The 26324-nt window shown below is 52.3% G+C and overlaps 1 protein-coding gene across 3 annotated transcripts in view; it reads right to left on the minus strand.

Moving 5' to 3' along the window:
• LOC140406283 (cytochrome c oxidase subunit 6B1-like) overlaps positions 1 to 12036 on the minus strand; it is a 41302-nt gene extending 29266 nt beyond the window's left edge. Inside the window, exon 1 of one of the 3 annotated variants that reach the window (XM_072494395.1) lies at positions 11808 to 12036. The gene's annotated coding sequence lies outside the window, so the exon portion shown is untranslated. Of the gene's footprint in view, positions 1 to 11162; positions 11261 to 11335; positions 11355 to 11807 lie in introns of those variants that run through there. The other 2 variants (XM_072494397.1, XM_072494396.1) reach the window with 2 other exon arrangements.
• Between the last annotated feature and the right edge of the window lie 14288 nt (positions 12037 to 26324).

Raw genomic sequence — 26324 nt, forward strand, 5'->3', positions numbered from 1 at the left:
CTGTAGGGAAAAATTGTGATAACATGAAAGAATATAAAGGAAATCCCATAAATTGGAATGTGTTCAATTGGTTTTATGTTTTTTAAAACTATTTAAAAATGGAAACTGTTTAATGACAGGGACAGACTTGCCAGGTTTTTTAAAATAAATTTAGTGTACCCAATTCATTTTTTTCCATACAAGGGGCTAAATTGTGTGTTCAATCCACCTACCCTGCACATCTTTTGGGTTGTGGGGACGAAACCCACGCAAACACAGGGAGAATGTGCAAACTCCACATGAACAGTGACCGAGAGCCGGAGTCGAACCTGGGACCTCGGCGCCGTGAGGCAGCAGGGCTAACCCACTGCGCCACCGTGCTGCCTGACTTGCCAGGTTAATGGAACTAGAGCTTTTGATAACTCATTGGAACTTGATGAGCCTAGCAACACTGCAAACAGTTTACAGAAAGCAAGTTGGTCACATTGGAGAACAGGACATCAACGCTTTGAGCAAGATATCTTAGATTCAAAAGAGGAGACAAGGTGTGAACCTTGCAATTACATTCTAAAAGATGGACTATTCCTCTTAATTGATGGGTCAGTTACGAGGGGACACAAGTTCATGGTGAGGGGCAGGAGGTTTGGCGGGGTTTTGAGGAAAAACGTTTTTACCCAGAGGGTTGTGACAGTCTAACAAACACTGCCTGGGAGGGTGGTAGAGGCAGTTGCCTCACAACCTTTAAAAGGTAACATTCAAGGCTATGGGCCAAGTGCTGGCAAATGGGATTAAATAGGCAGGTCAGGTATTTTTCATGCGTTGGTGCAGACTCAATGAGCCAAAGGCCCTCTTCTGCCTGTATTATTCAGTGACTCACAAAATGAAGGTAATTAAGTTTGACTTCTGAAGAGGTTAGTTCAGATAAAGGAAGATCAAAAGGAGAAAATGGTATGTCAGAGGCAATTCAATCAATTTAAAGGAGCCATTTTAAGATGTCAGCCCACGGCAGGAGTAGCTGTTTGAACTCCCAATGATCAGTTCCACGGAAGAAAGCCTGGTTGAAAAAACAGTTGTTTTGTGCTACGTCAGAGGCAATCCCATATAACTACCTGGCGTGGTCACTGTCACTGGATTTTGCTTATAGTTTTACAATCCTAAATGTTATTTGGGGAGAATTGGCTCTGAAGTTAAGGTAATACAGGTGTTGGAACTGGGGATACTGTGTATATAGTGGACTTTATTGTTTATTATATTGTTTAGTAAATATTTTATCTAAAATCATGGCAAAACCATCTAGGACATCATTCTCTGGTTTTCAAATTGTTCCTCACATTATATCAAATTGCAAAACATGGTTGTGGACAGATGTTTCAAGTTTCCCTTCTGGGATTTGGAATACTCTGGTGCTTATCATCAGCCATGCTCTTAGCAGGGACCATGAAACCATTGTCAACTGTCATTAAAAAAAGACCCATCAGCTTCACTTATGGAAGGAAATCTGAGATCCTTACTCGGTCTGACCTCAGGCATACAGCAATGTGATTGACTCTATCATGGTCTCACAAGACATTCAGTTCTATCAAACCACTACGAAGCCTACAGAAAGGAATGAAACCAAATGGATCACCCAGCATTGGCACAGGCATTGGAAGGGACAACAGTAAACCCAGCCCTGCTGTCCCTGCAAATTCCTTTTTACTAACATCTGAGGGTTGTGCCAAAATTGGGAGAGCTGTCTCTCAGCCTGGTCAAGCAACAGTGAGTCTGATTATGTCAGACTGAATCATAACTTAAAAGCAATATCCCAGACACCACCATAAGACAGATATAAGGAGACATTTCTTCACCCAAAGAGTGGTGAGCCTGTGGAATTCATTAGCACAGGAAGTAGTTGCTGCTAAAACATTGAATATATTCAAGCAGCGGCTAGACATAGCACTTGGGGAGAATGGGATCAAAGGCTTTGGGGAGAAATCAGGATTAGGCTATTGAGTTGGATGATCAGCCATGATCGCGCTAAATGGTGGAGCAGGTTCCAAGGGCCAAAAGGCCTCCTCCTATCTTCTATGTATCTATGTATCACCATCCCTAAGTATGTCCTGTCCCACTGGGACAATGATATATACAGTCAGGAGAGAGTTTACCTGGGAGTCTTTAACATCAACCCCGATCCCATGAAGTCTCATGACACTGGGTCAAAACATGGAGAAGGAACCCTCCTACTAAATACCTTCCCCCCTGAGCTGATAATCAATTCTCCTCCATGTTGAACACCACTTGGAGGAAGCACAGAGGGTGTCCAGTGCACAGAATGTACTCTTGAGTGGGGAACCTGAATGTCCATCACCAAGAGTGGCTTGGAAGCAGCAATACTGACTGGGTTCAAAAGGACATAACTGCTGGACTGGGTCTGTAGCAGGTGGTGAGGGGAAACATATTTGACCTAATCCTCGCCAATCTACTTCTTGCAGATGCATTTGTCTATGACTTTCTGGGTAGCAGTGACCATCACACAGAGACACAAATCCCATCTTCACATTGAGGATCCCCTCCAGCATACTATGTGGTACTAACACCCTGCTAAATGGAATAGATTTCGAACAGATCTAGCAGCTCAAGACTGAGCATCCATGAAACGCTGTGGACCATCAGCAGCAACAGAATTCATAGAATCATGGAATTTACAGTGCAGAAGCAGGCCACTCAGCCCATCGAGCACATCTATAACCTCATGGTTCAGCATATCCCCCCATCCCCCATCCCCCCCCCCCCCCCCCCCCCTCACTGTACCATTACCACCAAGCCAGGGATCAACCCTGGTTCAATGAAGAGTGCAGGGCAACATGCCAGGAGCAGCATCAAGCATAGCAAAAAATGAGGTGTCAACCTGGTGAAACTACAACACAGGATTACTTGCACACCAAGCAACATAGGCAGCAAGTTATAGAGCTAAGCAATCACACAACGAACAGATCAGATCTAAACTCTGCAGTCCTGCCACATTCACTTGTGAATGGTGGTGAACAATCAGACTCACTGAAGGAGAATGCTCCACAAATATCCCCATCCTCAATGATGGAGGAGCCCAGCACATCAGTGAGAAAGAGAAGGCTGAAGCATTCACAACAAATTTCAGCCAGACATGCCAGTGAATGATCTATTCTGGGCTCCTCCAGCGGTCCCAGAACCACAGATGCCAGTCTTCAACCAACTCAATTCATTCCACATGATATCAAGAAATGGCTGAAGGCACTGGATACTGCAAAGGATATGGACCCTGACAATATTCCAGCAATAGTTCTGAAGATTTGTGCTCCAGAACCTGCCGCACCCCGAACCAAACTGTCCCAGTACATCTAAGACACTGGCATTTACCCGGCAATGTGGAAAATTGCCCAAGTATGTCATGTACACAATTTAATCTCCATTACCAGAAAAGGGGTCATCAACAGTGTTGTCACGTGGCACCTGCTTAGCAATAGCCTGCTCACTGATGCTCAGTTTGGGTTCCATCAGGGTCACGCAGCTTCTGGCATAATTGCAGCCTTGGTTCAAACATGAATAAAAGAGCTGAACTCCAGAGGTTAGGAGGTGAGGTGAGAGTGACTGCTCTAGACATCAAGGCAGCATTTGACCGAGTGTAATATCAAGGAGCCCAAGGAAAACTGGAGTCAATGGGAATTGGGGAGAATTCTCCACTAGTTGGAGTCACACCCAGCACAAAGGAAGATAGTTGTTCCTGGACATCACTGCAGGAGTCCCTCAGGGTAGTGACCTAGACCCAACCATCTTCAGCTGCTTCATCAATGTACTTCCTTCCATCAAATAGTCAGAAGTGGGGATGTTCGCTGATGACTGAAAAATGTTCAGCACCATTCGGAACTCCTCAGATACTGAAGCAGGGGCGAAATTCTCCCCCAACGGCGCGATGTCCGCCGACTGGCGCCAAAAACGGCGCCAATCAGACGGGCATCGTGCCGGCCCAAAGGTGCGGAATGCTCCACATCTTTGGGGGCCGAGCCCCAACATTGAGGGGCTAGGCCGGCGCCGGAGGGATTTCCGCCCACCAGCTGGCGGAAATGGCGTTTGTTGCCCCGCCAGCTGGCGGAAATGGCGTTTGGTGCCCCGCCAGCTGGCGCGGAAATGCGGCGCATGCGCGGGAGCGTCAGCGGCCGCCGACAGTTTCCCGCGCATGCGCAGTGGGGAGAGTCTCTTCCGCCTCCGCCATGGTGGAAACCGTGGCGGAGGCGGAAGGCAAAGAGTGCCCCCACGGCACAGGCCTGCCCGCGGATCGATGGGCCCCGATCGCGGGCCAGGCCACCGTGGGGGCACCCCCCGGGGTCAGATCGACCCGCGCCCCCCCCAGGACCCCGGAGCCCGCCCACGCCGCCTGGTCCCGCCGGTAAATACCAGCTTTGATTTACGCCGGCGGGACAGGCAATTTCTGGGGGGGACTTCGGCCCATCCGGGCCGGAGAATTGAGCGGGGGGTCCCGCCAACAGGCGCGGCCCGATTCCCGCCCCCGCCCAAACTCCGGTACCGGAGACTTCAGCGGGGGCAGGGGCGGGATTCACAGCGGCCAACGGCCATTCTCCGACCCGGCGGGGGGTCGGAGAATGACGCCCACTGAAGCAGTCCATGTTCATATGCAGCAAGACCTGGACAATACCCACGCTGGATCCCCCCAATCAACATCCTTGGGGTTACTAGTGACCAGACGCTGAACTGGGCTAGCCATATAAATACTGTGGCTACAAGAGCAGGTCAGAGGCTTGTAGCGCACAATGACTTACGAGAGAGACGAGTAGAGATGAAGTCGATGAGGCTTTATTGAGCGAGACTTGTCCCCAGCAGTTCAGCAACAGAATGGAGCGGCGGGGAGAAGCCCGGGTTCTTATACTCCGCCTTCAGGGCGGAGCCAGGAGTCAACAGCCAACCAGGACCCGGGATCTGTCAGCCAATAGCATCACGGCTTCACAGTCCCACATGACCCCTAATACATACTACCTTATTCACCCCTTGTTAAAAAGGAACCCGGCTGGGTGGTGGTTCGCATGGTGGTAGGGGTTTACAAGGCTGGTCCTGGGAGGAAAATTTCGGGCATGTCATTACAGTTTTCGTCCTACACTGGGCTATGTATAAGATTTGTGAAACTATTTACAATATTAGTAAGAGGAAAAAAAATGTTTGTTACAGTCCAACAACATTCTTGGTGTCACGCCGATGCCACGAGTCGAGCGGGCGGTCTGGTCTTCCTCGTCGATCGCCTCAGCCCCGGTGGTGGTGCAGGTGCTTGTTCCGGCGTTGTCGTCTCCGGGAGCATTTCGGTGTTTGTTCCTGTTTCACTCCTGGGCGGACACGGGAGGAGGACCGATCCTCCCGGGAAGGGGGTGGTCGCGGGGTGCGCCGGTGGCAGGGAAGGGATGATCGGTGTCGGGGGGTTCGTGTGTTGCCGGAGGGGGCCAGGTCTCGCAGGGAGACTGTGTCCTGTCGGCCGTCGGGGTACGCCACGTAGGCGTACTGCGGGTTCGCATGGAGGAGGTGAACCCTCTCGACCAACGGGTCCGACTTGTGCGCCCGCACATGTTTCCAGAGCAAGATGGGTCCTGGGGCCGCCAGCCAGGTCGGCAGCGACGTTCCGGAGGAGGACTTCCTGGGGAAGACAAGGAGGCGCCAATGAGGCGTTTGGTTAGTGCTAGTACACAGCAGCGACCGGATGGAGTGGAGAGTGTCCGGGAGGACCTCCTGCCACCGGGAAACTGGGAGATCCCTGGACCATAGGGCCAGTAGGACGGTCTTCCAGACCGTGCCGTTCTCCCTCTCTACTTGCCCGTTCCCCCAGGGGTTGTAGCTGGTCATCCTGCTCGAGGCTATGCCCTTGCTGAGCAGGAACTGGCGCAGCTCGTCACTCATGAAGGAGGACCCCCTGTCGCTATGGATATATGCGGGGCAACCGAACAGTGTGAATATGGTGCCAAGGGCTTTAATGACTGTGGCCGCTGTCATGTCGGGGCAGGGGATGGCGAAGGGGAAACGGGAGTACTCGTCCACCACGCTCAGGAAGTATGTGTTGCGGTCGGTGGAGGGGAGGGGCCCTTTGAAATCCAGACTGAGGCGTTCAAAGGGGCGGGAAGCCTTGATCAGGTGCGCTCTATCCGGCCTGAAAAAGTGCGGTTTGCACTCTGCGCAGATGTGGCAGTTCCTTGGGACTGTACGGACCTCCTCCACAGAGTAGGGGAGGTTGCGGGACTTTATAAAATGGTAGAACCGAGTGACCCCCGGGTGGCAGAGGTCCTCGTGGAGGGTTTGGAGACGGTCTATTTGTGCGTTGGCACATGTGCCGCGGGATAGGGCATCGGACGGCTCGTTCAGCTTTCCGGGACGGTACAAGATCTCGTAGTTGAAGGTGGAGAGGTCGATCCTCCACCTTAAGATCTTGTCATTTTTAATTTTGCCCCGCTGTGCATTATCGAACATGAAGGTTGGTCGGTGAGGAGAGTGAATCTCCTGCCGGCCAGGTAATGCCTCCAATGTCACACAGCTTCCACTATGGCTTGGGCTTCCTTTTCCACTGAGGAGTGGTGGATTTCTGAGGCGTGGAGGGTTCGGGAGAAGAAGGCCACGGGTCTGCCCGCTTGGTTAAGGGTGGCCGCCAGAGCTACGTCGGATGCGTCGCTCTCGACCTGGAAGGGGAGGGACTCGTCGATGGCTTGCATCGTGGCCTTTGCGATATCCGCTTTGATGCGGCTGAAGGCCTGGCGAGCCTCTGTCGACAGCGGGAAGGTAGTGGTCTGTATTAGCGGGCGGGCCTTGTCTGCATACTGGGGGACCCACTGGGCGTAATATGAAAAGAACCCCAGGCAACGTTTCAGGGCTTTGGAGCAGTGGAGAAGGGGAAATTCCACGAGGGGGCGCATGCGTTCGGGGTCGGGGCCTATTATCCCATTGCGCACTACGTATCCCAGGATGGCCAACCGGTTTGTGCTAAAGACGCACTTTTCCTCGTTGTATGTGAGGTTCAAGGCGTTAGCGGTCTGGAGGAATTTTTGGAGGTTGGCGTCGTGGTCATGCTGATCGTGGCCGCAGATGGTTACATTATCGAGATCCGGGAACGTGGCCTGCAACCCGTGCTGGTCAACCATGCGGCCCATCTCCCGTTGGAAGACCAAGACCCCGTTCGTGACACCAAATGGGACCCTTAGGAAGTGGTATAGACGCCCGTCTGCCTCGAAGGCTGTGTACTTGCGGTCACCTGGGCGGATGGGGAGCTGGTGGTAGGCGGACTTGAGGTCCACGGTGGAGAAAACCTTATACTGGGCAATCCGATTTACCATGTCGGATATGCGGGGGAGAGAGTACGCATCTAGCTGTGTGTACCTGTTGATGGTCTGGCTATAGTCTATGACCATCCTTTGCTTCTCCCCGGTCTATACTACTACCACCTGGGCTCTCCAGGGACTATTGCTGGCCTGGATTATGCCTTCCTTCAGCAGCCGCTGGACTTCAGACCGAATAAATATCCGGTCCTGGGCGCTGTACCGTCTGCTCCTAGTGGCGACGGGTTTGCAATCCGGGGTGAGGTTTGCAAACAAGGACGGCGGTTCAACCTTGAGGGTTGCCAGGCTGCAGATAGTGAGTGGGAGTATTGGGCCGCCGAATTGAAATGTTAGGCTCTGCAGGTTACACTGGAAATCTAATCCCAGTAATGTGGGCGCGTAGAGTTGGGGAAGGACGTAGAGCCTGTAGTTTTTAAACTCCCTTCTTTGCACCGTTAGGTTCGCGATGCAGAACCCTTTGATCTCTACGGAGTGGGATCCTGCAGATAGGGAAATCTTTTGCGTACTTGGATGGATGGTCAGAAAACAGCGTCTTACCGTGTCGGGGTGAATGAAACTTTCGGTGCTCCCGGAGTCGATCAGGCATGATGTCTCATGTCCGTTGATCAGCGCCGTTGTTGTCGTTGTCTGGAGCGTCCGGGGCCGTGATTGATCCAGCGTCACCGAAGCCAGTCGTGGTCGTAGTGTCTCGGCGTCTTCTTTGGACCCCGTGGAGCCGTCGATGCTGGGGTCCTTTGTTGTCATCCAAGATGGCGGCGTCCATGAATCGCACGCGGCTGGGGGTGGACAAAATGGCCACCCCCATGGATCGCACGTGGTCGGGGGTGGACAAAATGGCCGCCCCATGAATCGCACGTGGCTGGGGAGTCACAAGATGGCGGCGCCCATCCCCCCCTCGTGGTGGCCGGGACCCAAAATGGGGGTTTGGGGGGCACATGGGGCACTGGGGGGGGTTGGGGAGCGTTTGGGATGCGCTGGGCTCGTTCTTCTCCGGGGATTGCGGCGACCCCCCGGGACCGGCACACAGCCGCGTAATGGCCCTTCTTGCCGCAGCTTTTGCAGATAGCTGCGCGGGCCGGGCAGCGCTGCCGGGGGTGTTTCGCTTGCCCGCAGAAATAGCAGCGGGCCCCCCCGGGATGATCTGGCGCTTTAACCGTGCAAGCCTGTGAGGGAGGCGGGTGGGGGGGGGTTGTCGCGACGGGGGTCCATGGAGCCCAAGGGGCTGCCGCGCGGTCGGGGCCGTAGGCGTTTTGCGAGGCCACATCTAGGGCAGCTGCAATGGCCCGTGCCTCTGAGAGTCCTAGCGACTCTTTTTCTAAAAGTCTTTGGCGGATTTGGGGAGAGTTCATACCTGCCACAAATGCATTGCGAATTAGCATGTCCGTGTGTTCAATCACGTTCACCGGCGGGCAGCTGCAGCCCCGTCACAAAATTAGCAGCGCGGCGTAGAATTCCTCTAACGATTCTCCGGGACTTTGCCGTCTCGTTGCGAGTTGGTAACGTGCGTAGACCTGGTTCACGGGGCAAACGTAAATGCTCTTCAGTGCTGCGAGCGCCGTCGGGAAATCCTCTGCGTCTTCTATGAGAGGGTAAATTTCCGGGCTTACCCTCGAATGCAGGACCTGCATTTTCTGGTCTTCTGTGATCCGGCCGGGGGCCGTTCGGAGGTAGCCTTCGAAAGAAGCTTGCCAGTGTTTAAAAACTGCTGCCGAGTTCGCTGCGTGGGGGCTGATCCGCAGGCATTCCGGGGCGATCCGGAGCTCCATAGTCCTTTAAGCTCGCTCAATAAATTGTAGCGCACAATGACTTACGAGAGAGACGAGTACAGATGAAGTCGATGAGGCGAGACTTGTCCCCAGCAGTTCAGCAACAGAATGGAGCAGCGGGGAGAAGCCCGGGTTCTTATACTCCGCCTTCAGGGCGGAGCCAGGAGTCAACAGCCAACCAGGACCCGGGATCTGTCAGCCAATAGCATCACGGCTTCACAATCCCACATGACCCCTAATACATACTACCACAAGGCTGAGAATCCTGTGGGAAGTAATTCACCTCCTGATCCTCCAAAGCCTGTCCATCATCTACAAGGCACAAGTCAGGGGCCTGATGGAATACTCCTCGTTTGCCTGGATGTGTGCAGCTCCAACAACACAAGAAGCTCAACACCAACCAGGACTAAGCAGCCCGCTTGATTAACACCTCATTCACAAACATTCACTCCCTCCACCACTGATGTACAGAGGCAGCCAGTTTTGTGTACCATCTGCAAGATGCACTGCAGTAACTCACCAAGGCTCCTTAAGACAGCGCCCTCCAAACCCATGATCACTACCAAGGACAAGGGCAGCAGATACATAGGAGCATCCCCACCTGGAAGTTCTCCTCCAAACCATTCATCATTCTGACTTGGAAATATATCCCGTTCCTTCACTGTCACTGGGTCAAATCCTGGAACTCCCTCCCTAATAGCACAGTGGGTATACCTACACCACATGGACTGCGGCGGTTCAAGAAGGCACCTCACCACCACCTTCTCAAGGGCAACTAGGGATGAGGAATAAATGCTGGCCTAGCCAGTGACACTCATGTCCCATGGATGATTATAAAAAATATTCTACCTCTTAGGAATATAGAGAGTCAGAGAGATCTGGGCGTGCAGGTCCACAGATCTTTGAAGGTGACCACACAAGTGGACAAGGTGGTCAAGAAAGCATACGGAATGCTTGCCTTCATTGGACGGGGCATCGAGTATAAAAACTGGCAAGTCATGCTACAGTTGTATAGAACCTTCGTAAGGCTGCACTTGGAATATTATGCACAATTCTGGTCACCGCACTACCAGAAGGATGTGGAGGCTTTGGAGAGGGTGCAGAGGAGGTTTACCAGGATGTTGCCTGGTCTGGAGGGTGTTAGCTATGTGGAGAGGGTGAATAGACTCGCTCTGTTTTCATTAGGAAGACAGAGGTTGAGGGGTGACCTGATAACAGAATCATAGAATTTACAGTGCAGAAGGAGGCCATTCGGCCCATCGAGTTTGTACTGGCCCTTGGAAATAGCACCCTACCTAAGCCCACACCTCCACCCTATCCCTGTAACCAAGTAGCCCCACCCAACCTTTTGTTTGGACATTAAGGGCAATTTAGCATGGCCAATCCACCTAACCACATCTTTGGACTGTGTGAGGAAACCGGAGCACCCGGAGGAAACCCACGCAGACACGGGGAGAACGTGCAGACTCTGCACAGACAGTGACCCAAGCAGGGAATCGTACCTGGGACCCTGGAGCTGTGAAGCAACTGTGCTAACCACTGTGCTACCATGCTGCCTGATAGAGGTCTACAAGATAATGAGGGGCCTGGATAGAGTGGATAGGCAGGCACTCTTTCCCAGGGTGGAGGGGTCAGTCACCAGGGGCATAGGTTTAGGGTCTATGGGGCAATGTTTAGAGGAGATGTGCGAGGCAGGTTTTTTACGCAGAGGGTGGTGATGCCTGGAACGATTTGCCAGGGGAGGTTGTGGAAGCAGATACATTAACGGCGTTCAAAAGGCATCTTGACAAACACATGGATAGGATGGATATAGGGGGAAACGGCACAAGGAAGTGCTGAGGGTTTTGGCAAAGGTTGGTATCATGACTGGTACAGGCTTGGAGGGTCGAAGGGCCTGTTCCTGTGCTGTATTGGTCCTTGTTCTTTTAATCAATTTTCCCAGCCATAGATTAGAATGTCCGTGATTCCCTCTTCACCAACTGTATCATAACTCAACTAACCCAACACACAACCGGAATCATGGCCTCTATCCTCATTGTTTCTGTATTGAACAGAGGTGCCAAATGCAGCCGGGTCCTACCTTATGACACGATTAACAACACAGATATCAAAAGTTGGGCGATTCTGCTGTGTCTGCACTTTGCTTTATAAATTAACAGAAATACTGAATGCTGCTGTGAAAAAAAATAAAAGCTTGGAAATTAACCAGCCAATGTCGATGATTAGGTTGTATATTTAACGTTTTCTATTTACCGTTTTACACAGCTATTTTCACACACAATCTCTCAACATCCATTGTTTATCAACTCATTCCTGAGCTGTTGACATCGCTGTCGTGGTCAAAACTGATACTGAGAAGGGCCAACGAGGAGGAACTAAAATACGGAAATATCCACTTTAATTTTGTAACTGGGTAGAAATGGGACGGTAAAGTGTTCTGACTTATTAGGCGAGTTATATGAAATGGTAACATGTAAGATATAGTTTCACTGTCGGATCAAAGGTCTCCGGTAGACCTTTCATAGTCTAAACCGGTCTGTTTAGTTGAATAATTGTCGAGTCATATTGCCTGAATACAATAAGGCGCTGATCACAATAAAGTGGCAGATCTGAACCGAAAGTAGCCGGAGTTCATAATCCTCGAACACATTGAAAGAAGCTTAAAAAACACTGCCAAAGTGTTTGACTTGAAACTACTTAATGCACCGAATAAGTCATTACTTACTTTCAGTTCAAAGCGACGAGAAATGTACAATAGAAGAAACAGGTTGACTTCCCTGTTTGTGAAATGTGGCAGGTCCGTGCCTGATCAATATCACTGCATGGCGGACAGGAAACTAATCCTCACAGCCACACCTTAACTACTTCTAAATAATTCAAAATCCAATGACCGATTTGTGATTGACTTAACTACTGATGTGGTCCGAACGTGAAACAAATTTGCAAATGCATTTTAAATATTGTTATAATGTAAAGGAAGTGCAAGATCCCGGAACAGGAATTTAAGAATCAGCAGCTTGTATTCAGATTTCGCAATTATGAATGCAACATGCCCCTACAAAATATGTGATGGTAATGTTAAAGAAATGTGTGAAAGCCTGTGTCCTGGAGGTGAACTATTCCATATAGGATATTAACTATTCCCTACAGGATATTAACAAGGATATGAACTATAGCTGTCGGATTACTACAACTCAGAGCAATTTAAGTCCCTTAAAAAACAATTAAGATAGAACCAAAATAGAAAATACTGAACAATTTCGGCAGGTCTGACAGCATCTGTGGAGAGTAAAGAGAGAAGAGAGCTAACGTTTTGAGTCTGGATGATTCTTTGTCAAAGCTGACAAAGCTAAATTAAGATAGAATCTTGGAAATTGTAAACCCATGTTTACTTGTGTGGCATTCTGATAAAACCTGTCACCAGGTCCTGTTTGCAGACGATCTTATGTGAATAGATTCAGTCTGATGCCATATTAGTGCTGATGCATGATCAATTGCATAAAGTTGGGTACAACTGTGGCTTTATTACAGTCAGATGCATGGCCTCCTGCTGCAGCTGGCGAAATGGCAGGGCACTGGAGGTCATGCATATTTATACAGTTCTCCATGGGCGGAGCCAGCAGGCAGGAGCTACCGGCGAACCTGTAGTGCAGGTCCTACCTTACATCCCCTAATACAGTGGTTCACCACATTCACCCCCTGTTAAAAATGAGTCCGGCGGGGTTGATGTGAAACTATATACAAATAGTGCAATTATGTACAGTGGTAGGAAAAGAAAAGTCCATGTTGACGGTCCGGAGTCCATCAAAGGTTCAGCCGGACCGGTGCTTTGGTGCTTCGTTGGGAGAATAACGGTGGCAGCGAAGTCGGTGGTGGAGGTGGCATCGATGGCGGTGGTGGTGGTGCTGATGCTGGCCAGTCATCGGGGAACTCCGGGAGCGTGCCGAAGTCCTCATCGTCCTCTTGTGCGGAAAAGGGGAGTGGGGGTGGAGGTCTGGTGGGGTCAATATTGGTGGCGCAGTGGGAGGGGGAAGGTAAAAACACGCATGGGTGGGGGGAGGGTGTCGGGGTGGAACCTGATGGTGCCAGGTCCCTGAGTGAGACAGGATCTTGGCGGCCGTCGGGGAACTCAATGTAGGCATATTGAGGGTTGGCGTGGAGCAGGTGAACCTTGTCCACCAAGGGATCCGCTTTGTGGAGTCGGACGTGCCTACGGAGAAGGACCGGTCCTGGAGCTGCGAGCCAAGTCGGGAGCGACATCCCGGATGTGGACTTCCTGGGGAAGGTAAAAACACGTTCATGGGGTGTGTTATTAGTGGCGGTGCACAATAGTGACCAGATGGAGTGTAGAGCGTCAAGGAGGACGTCCTGCCAGCGAGAGGCTGGGAGGTTCCTGGACCGTAGGGCCAGCTGGACGGCCCTCCAAACTATTCCATTCTCCTGTTCTACTTGCCTGTTTCCGCGGGAGTTGTAGCTGGTCATCCTGCTGGAGGCTATACCCCTGCTGAGCAGGAACTGATGCAGCTCATCGTTCATGAATGAGGATCCCCTGTCACTGTGGATGTAGGTGGAGAAACCAAACAGAGCAAAGATGGTGCTGAGGGGCCTTGATGACGGTGGCAGACGTCTGGCATGGGATGGCGAAGGGGAATCTGGAGTACTCGTCGACCACACTGAGAATGTACGTGTTCCGGTCGGTGGAGGGGAGGGGCCCTTTGAAATCCACTCTGAGGCGTTCAAAGGGGCAAGAAGCTTTCACCAGGCTCGCACGGTCTGGCCGGTAGAAGTGCGGCTTGCACTCCACACAGACATGGCAGTCCCTGGTGACTGTCCTTACGTCCTCGACGGAGTAGGGCAGATTGCGAGCTTTGACTAGACGATACAATCGAGTGACCCCCAGGTGACAAAGGCTGTTCTGTAGGGCCCGGAGTTGGTCCACTTGTGCGCTGGCACATGTACCTCGGGATAGAGCGTCTGGGAGCTCATTGAGTTTACCAGGGCGATACAAAATCTCGTAATTATAGGTGGAGAGCTCGATCCTCCACCGCAAGATTTTATCAATTTTGATCTTGCCACGCTGTATGTTATTGAACATGAAGGCTACCGACAGTTAGTCCATAAGGAGAGTGAATCTCTTACCGGCCAGGTAATGCCTCCAATGCCTCACAGCTTCAACGATAGTGAGTGCAGTGACGTCTGTCATGGGATGGCGAAGCAGTGAAAACAGCGCAAGCGGAGAGAAAGCCAGGACAGTGAAAACAGTGGAGAGACAGCCGGGACATTGAAAACAGCGCGGGAGGAGTGACAGCCGGGACAGTGAAAACAGCGCGGGAGGAGAGTGAGCCGGGACAGTGAAAACAGCGCGGGAGGAGAGACAGCCGGGACATTGAAAACAGCGTGGGAAGAGAGACAGCCGGGACAGTGAAAACAACGCGGGAGGAGAGACAGCCGGGACAGTGAAAACAGCGCGGGAGGAGAGACAGCCGGGACAGTGAAAACAGCGCGAGTGGAGAGAAAGCCAGGACAGTGAAAACAGTGGAGAGACAGCCGGGACATTGAAAACAGCGCGGGAGGAGAGACAGCCGGGACAGTGAAAACAGCGCGGGAGGAGAGACAGCCGGGACAGTGAAAACAGCGCGGGAGGAGAGTGAGCCGGGACATTGAAAACAGCGCGAGTGGAGAGAGAGCCGGGACATTGAAAACAGCGCGGGAGGTGAGAGAGCCGGGACATTGAAAACAGCGGGAGGAGAGACAGCCGGGACATTGAAAACAGCGCGAGAGGAGAGAGAGCCGGGACATTAAAAACAGCGCGAGAGGAGAGACAGCCGGGACATTGAAAACAGCGCGAGAGGAGAGTGAGCCGGGACATTGAAAACAGCGCGGGAGGAGAGACAGCCGGGACAGTGAAAACAGCGCGAGAGGAGAGTGAGCCGGGACATTGAAAACAGCGCGGGAGGTGAGAAAGCCGGGACAGTGAAAACAGAGCGAGAGGAGAGACAGCCGGGACATTAAAAACAGCGCGAGAGGAGAGACAGCCGGGACATTGAAAACAGCGCGAGAGGAGAGTGAGCCGGGACATTGAAAACAGCGCGGGAGGAGAGACAGCCGGGACATTAAAAACAGCGCGAGAGGAGAGACAGCCGGGACATTGAAAACAGCGCGGGAGGAGAGAGAGCCGGGACAGTGAAAACAGCGCGGGAGGAGAGACAGCCGGGACAGTGAAAACAGCGCGAGAGGAGAGTGAGCCGGGACATTGAAAACAGCGCGGGAGGAGAGACAGCCGGGACATTAAAAACAGCGCGAGAGGAGAGTGAGCCGGGACATTGAAAACAGCGCGGGAGGAGAGACAGCCGGGACATTAAAAACAGCGCGAGAGGAGAGTGAGCCGGGACATTGAAAACAGCGCGGGAGGAGAGTGAGCCGGGACATTGAAAACAGCGCGAGAGGAGAGACAGCCGGGACATTGAAAACAGTGCGGGAGGAGAGACAGCCGGGACATTGAAAACAGCGCGGGAGGAGAGACAGCCGGCACAGTGAAAACAGCGCGAGCGGAGAGAAAGCCAGGACAGTGAAAACAGTGGAGAGACAGCCGGGACATTGAAAACAGCGCGGGAGGAGTGACAGCCGGGACAGTGAAAACAGCGCGGGAGGAGAGACAGCCGGGACAGTGAAAACAGCGCGAGAGGAGAGACAGCCGGGACAGTGAAAACAGAGCGAGAGGAGAGACAGCCGGGAGAGTGAAAACAGCGCGAGAGGAGAGTGAGCCGGGACAGTGAAAACAGCGCGGGAGGAGAGACAGCCGGGACATTGAAAACAGCGTGGGAAGAGAGACAGCCGGGACAGTGAAAACAGCGCGGGAGGAGAGACAGCCGGGACAGTGAAAACAGCGCGGGAGGAGAGACAGCCGGGACAGTGAAAACAGCGCGAGTGGAGAGAAAGCCAGGACAGTGAAAACAGTGGAGAGACAGCCGGGACATTGAAAACAGCGCGGGAGGAGAGACAGCCGGGACATTGAAAACAGCGCGGGAGGAGAGTGAGCCGGGACAGTGAAAACAGCGCGGGAGGTGAGAAAGCCGGGACAGTGAAAACAGAGCGAGAGGAGAGAAAGCCGGGAGAGTGAAAATAGCGCGAGAGGAGAGACAGCCGGGAGAGTGAAAACAGCGCGAGAGGAGAGTGAGCCGGGACATTGAAAACAGCGCGGGAGGAGAGTGAGCCGGGACATTGAAAACAGCGCGAGAGGAGAGTGAGCCGGGACAGTGAAAACAACGCGGGAGGAGAGACAGCCGGGACATTGAAAACAGCGCGGGAGGAGAGACAGCCGGGACAGTGAAAACAGCGCGGGAGGAGAGACAGCCGGGACAGTGAAAACAGCGCGGGAAGAGAGTGAGCCGGGACATTGAAAACAGCGCGAGTGGAGAGAGAGCCGGGACATTGAAAACACCGCGAGTGGAGAGAGAGCCGGGACATTGAAAACAGCGCGAGTGGAGAGAGAGCCGGGACATTGAAAACAGCGCGAGTGGAGAGAGAGCCGGGACATTGAAAACAGCGCGAGTGGAGAGAGAGCCGGGACATTGAAAACAGCGCGAGTGGAGAGAGAGCCGGGACATTGAAAACAGCGCGAGTGGAGAGAGAGCCGGGACATTGAAAACAGCGCGAGAGGAGAGAGAGCCGGGACATTGAAAACAGCGCGGGAGGAGAGAGAGCCGGGACATTGAAAACAGCGCGAGAGGAGAGACAGCCGGGACATTGAAAAGAGCGCGGGAGGAGAGTGAGCCGGGACAGTGAAAACAGAGCGAGAGGAGAGACAGCCGGGGCAGTGAAAACAGCGCGAGAGGAGAGACAGCTGGGACATTGAAAACAGCGCGAGTGGAGAGAGAGCCGGGACAGTGAAAACAGAGCGAGAGGAGAGACAGCCGGGACATTGAAAACAGTGCGGGAGGAGAGTGAGCCGGGACAGTGAAAACAGCGCAAGTGGAGAGAGAGCCGGGACAGTGAAAACAGAGCGAGAGGAGAGACAGCCGGGACATTGAAAACAGTGCGGGAGGAGAGTGAGCCGGGACAATGAAAACAGCGCGGGAGGAGAGACAGCCGGGACAGTGAAAACAGCGCGAGGAGAGTAAGCCGGGACAGTGAATACAGCGCGGGAGCTGAGTGAGCCGGGACATTGAAAACAGCGCGGGAGGTGAGTGAGCCGGGACAGTGAAAACAGCGCGGGAGGAGAGACAGCCGGGACATTGAAAACAGCGTGGGAGGAGAGTGAGCCGGGACATGAAAACAGCGCGAGAGGAGAGAAAGCCGGGACATTGAAAACAGCGCGGGAGGTGAGTGAGCCGGGACAGTGAAAACAGCGCGAGTGGATAGAGAGCCGGGACATTGAAAACAGCGCGGGAGGAGAGAAAGCCGGGACATTGAAAACAGCGCGGGAGGAAAGAGAGCCGGGTCATTGAAAACAGCGCGGGAGGAGAGACAGCCGGGACAGTGAAAACAGCGCGGGAGGAGAGACAGCCGGGACAGTGAAAACAGCGCGGGAAGAGAGTGAGCCGGGACATTGAAAACAGCGCGAGTGGAGAGAGAGCCGGGACATTGAAAACAGCGCGAGTGGAGAGAGAGCCGGGACATTGAAAACAGCGCGAGAGGAGAGAGAGCCGGGACATTAAAAACAGCGCGAGAGGAGAGACAGCCGGGACATTGAAAACAGCGCGGGAGGAGAGACAGCCGGGACATTGAAACCAGCGCGAGAGGAGAGTGAGCCGGGACATTGAAAACAGCGCGAGAGGAGAGACAGCCGGGACATTGAAAACAGAGCGAGAGGTGAGTGAGCAGGGACAGTGAAAACAGCGCGGGAGGTGAGAAAGCCGGGACAGTGAAAACAGAGCGAGAGGAGAGACAGCCGGGACATTAAAAACAGCGCGAGAGGAGAGACAGCCGGGACATTGAAAACAGCGCGAGAGGAGAGTGAGCCGGGACATTGAAAACAGCGCGGGAGGAGAGTGAGCCGGGACATTGAAAACAGAGCGAGTGGAGAGACAGCCGGGACATTGAAAACAGCGCGAGTGGAGAGTGAGCCGGGACAGTGAAAACAGAGCGAGAGGAGAGTGAGCCGGGACATTGAAAACAGCGCGGGAGGAGAGTGAGCCGGGACATTGAAAACAGCGCGAGAGGAGAGTGAGCCGGGACAGTGAAAACAACGCGGGAGGAGAGACAGCCGGGACATTGAAAACAGCGCGGGAGGAGAGACAGCCAGGACAGTGAAAACAGCGCGGGAGGAGAGACAGCCGGGACAGTGAAAACAGCGCGGGAAGAGAGTGAGCCGGGACATTGAAAACAGCGCGAGTGGAGAGAGAGCCGGGACATTGAAAACAGCGCGAGTGGAGAGAGAGCCGGGACATTGAAAACAGCGCGAGAGGAGAGAGAGCCGGGACATTAAAAACAGCGCGAGAGGAGAGACAGCCGGGGCAGTGAAAACAGCGCGGGAGGTGAGTGAGCCGGGACATTGAAAACAGCGCGGGAGGAGAGACAGCCGGGACATTGGAAACAGCGCGAGAGGAGAGTGAGCCGGGACATTGAAAACAGCGCGAGAGGAGAGACAGCCGGGACATTGAAAACAGAGCGAGAGGTGAGTGAGCAGGGACAGTGAAAACAGCGCGGGAGGTGAGTGAGCCGGGACATTGAAAACAGCGCGGGAGGAGAGTGAGCCGGGACATTGAAAACAGAGCGAGTGGAGAGACAGCCGGGACATTGAAAACAGCGCGGGAGGATTGACAGCCGGGACATTGAAAACAGCGCGGGAGGAGAGTGAGCCGGGACATTGAAAACAGCGCGGGAGGAGAGTGAGCCGGGACAGTGAAAACAGCGCGAGAGGAGAGAGAGCCGTGACATTAAAAACAGCGCGAGAGGAGAGACAGCCGGGACATTGAAAACAGCGCGGGAGGAGAGTGAGCCGGGACATTGAAAACAGCGCGGGAGGTGAGTGAGCCGGGACATTGAAAACAGCGCGAGAGGAGAGACAGCCGGGACATTGAAAACAGCGCGGGAGGAGAGTGAGCCGGGACAGTGAAAACAGAGCGAGAGGAGAGACAGCCGGGGCAGTGAAAACAGCGCGAGAGGAGAGACAGCTGGGACATTGAAAACAGCGCGAGTGGAGAGAGAGCCGGGACAGTGAAAACAGAGCGAGAGGAGAGACAGCCGGGACATTGAAAACAGTGCGGGAGGAGAGTGAGCCGGGACAGTGAAAACAGCGCAAGTGGAGAGAGAGCCGGGACAGTGAAAACTGTGCGAGAGGAGAGACAGCCGGGACATTGAAAACAGTGCGGGAGGAGAGTGAGCAGGGACAATGAAAACAGCGCGGGAGGAGAGACAGCCGGGACATTGAAAACAGCGCGGGAGGAGAGTGAGCCGGGACAGTGAAAACAGCGCGAGAGGAGAGAAAGCCGGGACATTGAAAACAGCGTGGGAGGAGAGTGAGCCGGGACATTGAAAACAGCGCGAGGAGAGTATGCCGGGACAGTGAATACAGCGCGGGAGCTGAGTGAGCCGGGACATTGAAAACAGCGCGGGAGGTGAGTGAGCCGGGACAGTGAAAACAGTGCGGGAGGAGAGACAGCCGGGACATTGAAAACAGCGTGGCAGGAGAGTGAGCCGGGACATGAAAACAGCGCGAGAGGAGAGAAAGCCGGGACATTGAAAACAGCGCGGGAGGTGAGTGAGCCGGGACAGTGAAAACAGCGCGAGTGGATAGAGAGCCGGGACATTGAAAACAGCGCGGGAGGAGAGAAAGCCGGGACATTGAAAACAGCGCGGGAGGAAAGAGAGCCGGGACATTGAAAACAGCGCGAGAGGAGAGAGAGCCGGGAGGTTTAAAAAGCACGGGAGATTTGAAAATCGCGGGAGCTGCGAGCCAGAGCGGAGATTTTAAAGGATCGCAGCCTTGTTTCGGGAGCCGTTCGGAGGAGGAGGAGCAGTCTCTGTCAGGGAGAGAACCTGAGAACATCTAAGACACTCAGAGGGTAAGAAGGTAAGTAAGTGATTTTTACTCATTTTTACTTTTATACCTTTTTCACATTGTGTGTGTCGGGGGGGGGGGAACTAAAGTGACATCACAGAAAAGCTGTGACCTGAGTGGCTGGTTGGGAATCTACACTAAATTAAAAAAATTAAGCATTGGTAACTAATTAAACATAATTACTTAATTATAATTTGGAGAGGTATCCAAGCCAGAGATCGGAGAGTACTATATTTAGCTTTCGCATTTATATTAGAAATCTAGTGCTAGGAAACAGATAGTTAACAGTAACTTTAAAAAAATATATACATAAAAAAAAATGTTAAACTTTTAATTTTAATTAATTGACGCAATGTCAGTTAGAGGGTGCAGTGCTCTGACTGTGAGATGTGGCAGGTCCGGGAGGCTTCCAGCATCCCGGATGGCTTCATCTGCAGAAAGTGCACCCAACTGGAGCTCCTCACAGACCGCATGGTTCGGTTGGAGCAGCAATTGGATGCACTTAGGAGCATGCAGGTGGCGGAAAGCGTCATAGATCGCAGTTATATAAATGTGATCACACCCAAGGTGCAGGCAGAGAAATGGGTGACCACCAGAAAGGGCAGGCAGTCAGTGCAGGAATCCCCTGTGGTTGTCCCCCTCTCGAACAGGTATACCCCTTTGGATGCTGTCGGGGGGGATAGCCTATCAGGGGAAAACAGCAGCAGCCAGAGCAGTGGCACCACGGCTGGCTCTGATGTTCAGAAGGGAGGGTCAAAGCGCAGAAGAGCAATAGTAATAGGGGACTCTATAGTCAGGGGCACAGATAGGCGCTTCTGTGGACGTGAAAGAGACTCCAGGATGGTATGTTGCCTCCCTGGTGCCAGGGTCCAGGATGTCTCCGAACAGGTAGAGGGCATTCTGAAGGGGGAGGGCAAACAGGCAGAGATCGTTGTACATATTGGTACTAACGACATAGGCAGTAAGGGGGATGAGGTCTTGCAACAGGAGTTCAGGGAGCTAGGCAGAAAGTTAAAAGACAGGACCTCTAGGGTTGTAATCTCGGGATTACTCCCTGTGCCACGTGCCAGTGAGGCTAGAAATAGGAAGATAGAGCAGCTAAACACGTGGCTAAACAGCTGGTGTAGGAGGGAGGGCTTCCATTAACTGGACCACTGCGAGCTCTTCCGGGGCAGGTGTGACCTATATAAGAAGGACGGGTTGCATCTAAACTGGAGAGGCATAAATATCCTGGCCGCGAGGTTTGCTAGTGTCACACGGGAGGGTTTCAACTAGTATGGCAGGGGGGTGGGCACGGGAGCAATAGGTCAGAAGGTGAGAGCATTGAGGGAGAACTAGGGAATAGGGACAGTGGGGCTCTGAGGCAGAGCAGACAGGGAGAAGTTGCTGAACACAGCGGGTCTGGTGGCCTGAAGTGCATATGTTTTAATGCAAGAAGTATTACGGGTAGGGCAGATGAACTTAAAGCTTGGATTAGTACTTGGAACTATGATGTTGTTGCCATTACAGAGACCTGGTTGAGGGAAGGGCAGGATTGGCAGCTAAACGTTCCAGGATTTAGATGTTTCAGGCGGGATAGAGGGGGATGTAAAAGGGGTGGCGGAGTTGCGCTACTGGTTCGGGAGAATATCACAGCTGTACTGCGGGAGGACACCTCATAGGGCAGTGAGGCTATATGGGTAGAGATCAGGAATAAGAAGGGTGCAGTCACAATGTTGGGGGCTTACTACAGGTGGTAGATGTTTCAGTAGGGGAGCACTTCGGGAACAGTGACCACAATTCAGTAAGTTTTAAAGTGCTGGTGGACAAGGATAAGAGTGGTCCTAGGATGAATGTGCTAAATTGGGGGAAGGCTAATTATAACAATATTAGGCGGGAACTGAAGAACATAGATTGGGGGCGGATGTTTGAGGGCAAATCAACATCTGACATGTGGGAGGCTTTCAAGTGTCAGTTGAAAGGAATTCAGGACCGGCATGTTCCTGTGAGGAAGAAGGATAAATACGGTAATTTTCGGGAACCTTGGATAACGAGAGATATTGTAGGCCTCGTCAAAAAGAAAAAGAAGGCATTTGTCAGGGCTAAAAGGATGGGAACAGACAAAGCCTGTGTGGAATATAAGGAAAGTAGGAAGGAACTTAAGCAAGGAGTCAGGAGGGCTAGAAGGGGTCACAAAAAGTCATTGGCAAATAGGGTTAAGGAAAATCCCAAGGCTTTTTACACGTACATAAAAAGGAAGAGGGTAGCCAGGGAAAGGGTTGGCCCACTGAAGGACAGGCAAGGGAATCTATGTGTGGAGCCTGAGGAAATGGGCGAGGTACTAAATGAATACTTTGCATCAGTATTCACCAAAGAGAAGAAATTGGTAGATGTTGAGTCTGGAGAAGGGTGTGTAGATAGCCTGGGTCACATTGAGATCCAAAAAGACGAGGTGTTGGGTGTCTTAAAAAATATGAAGGTAGATAAGTCCCCAGGGCCTGATGGGATCTACCCCAGAATACTGAAGGAGGCTGGAGAGGAAATTGCTGAGGCCTTGACAGAAATCTTTGGATCCTCACTGTCTTCAGGTGATGTCCCGGAGGACTGGAGAATAGCCAATATTGTTCCTCTGTTTAAGAAGGGTAGCAAGGATAATCCAGGGAACTACAGGCCGGTGAGCCTTACTTCAGTGGTAGGGAAATTACTGGAGAGAATTCTTTGAGACAGGATCTACTCCCATTTGGAAGCAAATGGACGTATTAGTGAGAGGCAGCATGGTTTTGTGAGGGGGAGGTCGTGTCTCACTAACTTGATAGAGTTTTTCGAGGAGGTCACTAAGATGATTGATGCAGGTAGGGCAGTGGATGTTGTCTATATGGACTTCAGTCAGGCCTTTGTCAAGGTCCCTCATGGTAGACTAGTACAAAAGGTGAAGTCACACGGGATCAGGGGTGAGCTGGCAAGGTGGATACAGAACTGGCTAGGTCATAGAAGGCAGAGAGTAGCAATGGAAGGATGCTTTTCTAATTGGAGGGCTGTGACCAGTGGAGTTCCACAGGGATCAGTGCTGGGACCTTTGCTGTTTGTAATATATATAAATGATTTGGAGGGAAATGTAACTGGTCTGATTGGTAAGTTTGCAGACGACACAAAGGTTGGTGGAATTGCGGATAGCGATGAGGACTGTCAGAGGATACAGCAGGATTTAGATTGTTTGGAGACTTGGGCGGAGAGATGGCAGATGGAGTTTAATCCGGACAAATGTGAGGTAATGCACTTGGAAGGTCTAATGCAGGTAGGGAATATACAGTGAATAGTAGAACCCTCAAGAGTATTGAAAGTCAAAGAGATCTAGGAGTACAGGTCCACAGGTCACTGAAAGGGGCAACACAGGTGGAGAAGGTAGTCAAGAAGGCATACGGCATGCTTGCCTTCATTGGCCGGGGCATTGAGTATAAGAATTGGCAAGTCATGTTACAGCTGTATAGAACCTTAGTTAGGCCACACTTCGAGTATAGTGTTCAATTCTGGTCGCCACACTACCAGAAGGATGTGGAGGCTTTAGAGAGGGTGCAGAAGAGATTTACCAGAATGTTGCCTGGTATGGAGGGCATTAGCTATGAGGAGCGGTTGAATAAACTCGGTTTGTTCTCACTGGAACGAAGGAGGTTGAGGGGCGACCTGATAGAGGTCTACAAAATTATGAGGGGCATAGACAGAGTGGATAGTCAGAGGCTTTTCCCCAGGGTAGAGGGGTCAATTACTAGGGGGCATAGGTTCAAGGTGAGAGGGGCAAGGTTTAGAGTAGATGTACGAGGCAAGTTTTTTACGCATAGGGTAATGGGTGCCTGGAGCTCGCTACCGGAGGTGGTGGTGGAAGCAGGGACAATAGTGACATTTAAGGGGCATCTTGACAAATACATGAATAGGATGGGAATAGAGGGATATGGACCCAGGAAGTGTAGAAAATTGTAGTTTAGTCGGGCAGCATGTTCGGCACAGGCTTGGAGGGCCGAAGGACCTGTTCCTGTGCTGTACATTTCTTTGTTCTTTGTTCTTTGTTGATAGCTTGGGCCTCCATTTCGACGGATGAATGTCGAATTTCAGAGGCATGAAGGGTGCGGGGAAAGAATGCCACGGGTCTGCCTGCCTGGTTTAGAGTGGCGGCAAGGGCGACGTCTGAAGCGTTGCTTTCTACTTGGGAAGGCAGTGACTCGTCCACTACACGCATCCCGGCCTTGGCGATGTCTGCTCTGATGCGGGCGAAAGCGTGTTGTGCTTCGGCTGCGAGGGGGAATTGGGTGGACTGAATGAGTGGGCGGGCCTTGTCCGCATAGTTTAGGACCCACTGAGCGTAGTAGGAAAAGAACCCCAGACAGCGTTTGAGGGCCTTGGGGCAGTGGGGGAGCAGAAGTTCCATGAGGGGGCGCCTGCGGTCGGGGTCAGGCCCGAGAAGTCCGTTTTGGACTATGTAGCCGAGAATGGGTAACCGGCTCGTGCTGAACACACACTTCTCTTTGTTATAGGTCAGGTTGAGAAGAGTGGCAGTGCAGAGGAATTAATCGAGGTTGGCATCGTGGTCCTGCTGGTCATGGCCATAGATGGTGACATTATCTAAGTACGGAAAGGTGGCCTTCGGTCCATCTCTCTTTGGAAGACCGAGACCCCATTTGTGACGCCGAAAGGGACCCTAAGGAAGTGGTAGAGGCGACGTCCGCCTCGAAGGCCGTGTATGGCCGGTCTGACTTCCGGATGGGGAGCTGGTGTTAGTCAGATTTCAGGTCAATTGTTGAGAAGACCTGGTACTGTGCAATCTGAATGACCATATCAGATATGCGTGGGAGGGGGTACGCATCGAGCTGCGTGTTCCGATTGATGGTTTAAAAGCACTTCTCTTTGCAGGGGCAGGCCAGTCGATTTCGGCGGGAGAACAGCTGGTGAGTGGTGAGTCAGTTTCAGCAGGAGCTGAGAATTTTTCTTTTTTTTTTAAATTAGTTTTTTAGGCGGGATCAGGAAGTCGACCCGCGGACGTCTGGGAAGACCCTCACCAATAAATTCTGGGAGAGGAAACCCGAGACACTACACGTGTAGTGTCTCCCACCCGCCCTCCTCCTCTAACCTAATAATAAAACCCATTGGTCTGAGGTAAGTACCATATTTTTATTATATTATTATTATTTTTTATAAAAATTTAATTTAGTTGTTAGCCAGATCTTGGTAGAAAGTTAGAGGAATGGCAGGGAAGGGAGTGCAATGTTCCTCCTGCAGGATGTTTGAGGTGAGGGATGCAGTTAGTGTCCCTGCTGATTTTACCTGCAGGAAGTGCTGCCATCTCCAGCTCCTCCAAGACCGAGTTAGGGAACTGGAGCTGGAGTTGGAAGAACTTCGGATCATTCGGGAGGCAGAAGGGGTCATAGATAGCAGCTTCAGGGAATTAGTTACACCAAAGATTGGAGATAGGTGGGTAACTGTAAGAGGGACTGGGAAAAAACAGTCAGTGCAGGGATCCCCTGCGGTCGTTCCCCTGAGAAACAAGTATACCGCTTTGGATACTTGTGGGGGGGACGACTTACCAGGGGTAAGCCATGGGGTATGGGCCTCTGGCACGGAGTCTGTCCCTGTTGCTCAGAAGGGAAGGGGGGAGAGGAGCAGAGCATTAGTAATTGGGGACTCTATAGTCAGGGGCACAGATAGGAGATTTTGTGGGAGCGTGAGAGACTCACGTTTGGTATGTTGCCTCCCAGGTGCAAGGGTACGTGATGTCTCGGATCGTGTTTTCCGGGTCCTTAGGGGGGAGGGGGAGCAGCCCCAAGTTGTGGTCCACATTGGCACCAACGACATAGGTAGGAAAGGGGACAAGGATGTCAGGCAGGCTTTCAGGGAGCTAGGATGGAAGCTCAGAACTAGAACAAACAGAGTTGTTATCTCTGGGTTGTTGCCCGTGCCACGTGATAGTGAGATGAGGAATAGGGAGAGAGAGCATTTAAACACGTGGCTACAGGGATGGTGCAGGCGGGAGGGTTTCAGATTTTTGGATAACTGGGGCTCTTTCTGGGGAGGGTGGGAGCTCTACAGACAGGATGGTCTACATCTGAACCTGAGGGGCACAAATATCCTGGGGGGTAGATTTGTTAGTGCTTTTTGAGGGGGTTTAAACTAATGCAGCAGGGGCATGGGAACCTGGATTGTAGTTTTAGGGTAAGGGAGAATGAGAGTATAGAGGTCAGGAGCACAGATTTGACGTCGCAGGAGGGGGCCAGC

Source organism: Scyliorhinus torazame, unplaced genomic scaffold (genome assembly GCF_047496885.1).
Source record: "Scyliorhinus torazame isolate Kashiwa2021f unplaced genomic scaffold, sScyTor2.1 scaffold_421, whole genome shotgun sequence".
Taxonomy (NCBI): Eukaryota; Metazoa; Chordata; class Chondrichthyes; order Carcharhiniformes; family Scyliorhinidae; genus Scyliorhinus; species Scyliorhinus torazame.